Source organism: Ctenocephalides felis, unplaced genomic scaffold, assembly GCF_003426905.1.
Source record: "Ctenocephalides felis isolate EL2017-DRISC unplaced genomic scaffold, ASM342690v1 CF-g0.4_SCAFFOLD_03526, whole genome shotgun sequence".
Classification (NCBI taxonomy): domain Eukaryota; kingdom Metazoa; phylum Arthropoda; class Insecta; order Siphonaptera; family Pulicidae; genus Ctenocephalides; species Ctenocephalides felis.
Window position 1 is genome coordinate 479 of NW_020539680.1, and position 3,812 is coordinate 4,290.

The following is a 3,812-nucleotide window of genomic DNA, read 5'->3' on the forward strand; positions in this document are numbered from 1 at the left end:
TACAGCCGGTGCCACTACTAATGGTTCGACATGCTCTTGCACATATTCTCTACTACAACATCATTTGTAGTTGTATCATTTGTGTACACCTCATTTTTAGTAGTAGCCTCCTCCGTTTTGTCTTCTATACTGTCGGTACCGTCTTGTTCGACAACTTCCATTTTTGTCTCTTCTGGTCTTTTTTTATCAGCAGCAGCATCGTCTGTTGATTTTTTCTGCTGAATTTTCAACGACTGCTTTTTGTTCCTCTTCAGGTTGATTACTTGATTCGGATTTATCAGTTTCATCAGTTTTTGCGGTTTCTTCTGAAGGTTCTTCTGTTTTTATCATTTTGTTCTACTTGGGCCTTGTCTTCGGAGGTGGAATTTAGTGAAAGTGTCATTGGATTCGTCTACTTCGTCTTCTTGTTTGTTGATTCTTGTTTTTCTTCGGCCTCCTCCACCTTTTCACCTGGGTAAAGGATAGAGGACAATAATAACTATTATTATTTTCATATTTCATTTCATATTTCTTACTTTTTCTTCCCCTCCCGCGTCCCTTTGTGCCTTTGGGTGCTGGTGTAGATTTTGCCTTTTTCGTGGAGTTGTTGGGGGCGTAACTGGGGGTGTTGCTGGCGTTTTTAGTGAAGACCTAGTACGCCTTCTGCCTTCAATTTCAGGGTTCCACCTAGAGACTAGAAACGAAAAACAAAAACTTCATTAGAATGTTATTTTTTTTATGCTGAAGTAGTAATAATAAAACACTTTAATTAGTGCTTTATTATGCTAAAGTATTAATATTTATCATTTACCTTAATTAGTGCTTCACCCTCTTCTTTCATTCTTTGTAAAGCTCTGTTTCGTCTGCCCGGTTTGCCCTTCGGTGATTCCTGCACAAAAATTAATATAGTCAGAAAAAACTTTATATAAAATATATATGAAATGAATTACTTTTGGTTTTACAAGCATCTTATTACTCATCGTGTAATTTCAGAGAAATCTTTTTAGAGAAAATTAAAGGAAAAACAATAATTTTACAATAGTTTTGTAAAATATTTGACACCTAAATTACATTTAAAAAAACAAAAGCACATTTTTTAGAATTATCACATCACATGCCCCTTGTCAATTCAAAATGCAAATCACAATTATGACAAATATGAGAAATAAAATTTTGATTTGGTACCAAAAATCGATTAAGTTGAGAAAAGAATTCTTTTTTCTAATGTTTATTCTAGTTGTAATAAAACAACAAATGTAGATGTAAAAGCTTATCGAGTAGTGATTTATATAAAAATATATATATATGATTATATATATATATATATATTTTAAGACTAGAAAACAAACGTAACTCAAATAATAATAATAAAATAATCCTTAACTATCCTTTTCCACAATGAATCGTGAGTTTTTTCATGAATCTTAAATTTTAATTACTTGATGACTTGATATATGCATATTTTAGAATTTATCATCGAACACAAGTTTTGCATTGTGACGATAGTAATGATAGCAAATTTTATTCAAATTAAAAGTATTATATTGTTTTTTTGAAAATTATAACCTAAAAATATGTTCAAATTTAAAGTAACTTATATTGTTAGTAAAAGTACTTAATATTATTAATACAAAACATCTGGGTAACCCGACAAACGTTATTTACATATTGGGAACTTTAGAGTATTAATTGTGATAAATGAATAATAATAAATCATTTGTTGGTTTAAAAAAAGTTTTACAAATTAACCAGTAGAATTTATACTGTGTACTATTAATATATGCTATACTATACTATTAATATATGCATATTTTAGTATTTATCATCGGACACAAGTTTTGCATTGTGACGAGAGTAATTATAGCTAATTTTATTTAAATTGAAAGGTTTATATGCTTTGTTGGAAAATTATAACCTAAAAATGAGTTGAAATTTTAAGTAACTTATATATTATTAGTATACAAAGCATGCCTGGGTAACCCGGTAAACATTATTTTACATATTTGGGAACATAGAGTATAAAATGTATGAAATAAATAATAATAAATCATTTGTTGGTTTAAAAAAAATGTTATAAATTAACCAGTAGAATTTTATAGTGTACTATTAATATATGCATATTTTAGTATTTATCATCGGACACAAGTTTTATAATGTGATTAGAGTAATCATAGTAGATTTTATATATAATTAAGAGAATAATACGGTTTTTTGAAAATTATAACCTAAAAATAACTTGAAATTTAGAGTAACTTATATTGTTAGTAAAAATCTTATGTTATTAATACAAAACGTGTCTGGGTAACCCGGTAAACGTTATTTTACATATTTGGGAACTTTTGGAGTATAAATTGTATGAAATAAATAATAATAAATCATTAATTGACTTTAAAAAAAAGTTACAATTTTCACATGTAGGAAAAACGCATGAGACTAATATATAAGTTTTTGAATATTTATGTATGTGTAGAAATGTAAACAATACATTTGTAAACATATTTTAAGTAGCTTTAAAAATATTACAAGTACAAAACATATAGTACATTTATAAATATGAATCTTAGCAGGTTAGTCTGCACTTATTAAAGAAAACTGTGTTCTTTACTACCAAATAAAATTAGCCTGTACCATACAATTATATATTACCATATATATTACAATTTAAATATTCTCCTAGTTCATTTTTCGTGTTACTGTCAGTAATATTAGTTTCTAAAAAACAACATTGACAATCAACTTGTTTTCCCTCCATTTTAGTTGAAACCGCTCACGAAGTCCCGAGCAATCCCAGACACACGTCTCTTCGTAACTTACAAGAGACGCTCATAAATTCGTACGAGACGTATGTCGAATCTCACTCCCAAACACATTTATTGATAATGGAATTATTGAAGGACATTTAGCTAAAAAAATAGATACCCGTGAAATGCAAATTTATACCAAACCAACATAATTTTCTACGCCTAAAACAATAATAAAATCCTAATCTTTTCCTTTACGGTCTTTTCCTTTATGTTACCTCAACCCGACTTAAACATGGGGGCATGTGATTGTGTTTTTTGCTGTTTTTCTTAATTTTTACAAACATTTACCGATGTGGCGTTCTCTCCTTTGTTGTCGGACATCTCGGCGCGATTTTTGCACACAATAAACACTCACAAGAACACGTAACACTTGCTTTAAAACACTAAATTTTAATTAGAATCCGTTTTGCGAAGCGACCGGTCGGGAACTTGTACGCGGTGTGTGCAGCGTTAGGCGACTTCATAACAAAAATGGCGGACGCGTCGGTCACGTGACGGGCAAGATGGACGACGAGGCGCGAGATTCGAAATGGTAAAAGACACAAGGATTTGAAAGTATATTTATATTTACTTATTAAATACTCAAAATTTTTGGGAATAAACATCGAGGGAAGTGTTTATTTATAGTTATAATGTTTGATCAAAGTCAATTTTGGTAGATAGAGGTTTTTATATAATTTTTCAACTATATTTTACACTAGATGTGTGTTAAAATTTTCAATAAAAAGTATATTACAATAAATTCAATTGATAATGTTAGAAACTATTGCAGATTATTTAATTTTGCATAAATTTACCGAACATATTAGTAATATTTGACAAATAGTTGAAATACACAGTGTATGTCCTAAGGGAGTTATTCTAAACAAACTTTAATTAATTAAATTCCTGTAGGGTAAGTTGTAGTAATCGCAAAAAAATCGACAATGAAAATTTTTGCATAAATTTACGTTTCAAAGGTTTCTGAACATTTGATGTATGTGTGTGTGTGTGTATGTTTGGATACAATTTTTCGTCCACGATTTCGGG

At 29.4% G+C, this 3,812-nt stretch overlaps 2 long non-coding RNA genes across 2 annotated transcripts; both read right to left on the bottom strand.

The window, feature by feature from the left end:
* Window positions 1–409: 409 nt before the first annotated feature.
* On the bottom strand, window positions 410–582 carry LOC113382631. Its single transcript, XR_003367671.1, has 2 exons — window positions 516–582; window positions 410–450 (listed from the first exon to the last, which is right to left on the bottom strand). It is a non-coding gene; the product is annotated as an uncharacterized LOC113382631 (long non-coding RNA).
* Window positions 583–657: 75 nt separating this feature from the next.
* Window positions 658–3,221, bottom strand: LOC113382634. The gene is made up of 3 exons (XR_003367672.1): window positions 3,072–3,221; window positions 791–868; window positions 658–673 (listed from the first exon to the last, which is right to left on the bottom strand). It is a non-coding gene; the product is annotated as an uncharacterized LOC113382634 (long non-coding RNA).
* Window positions 3,222–3,812: the final 591 nt, after the last annotated feature.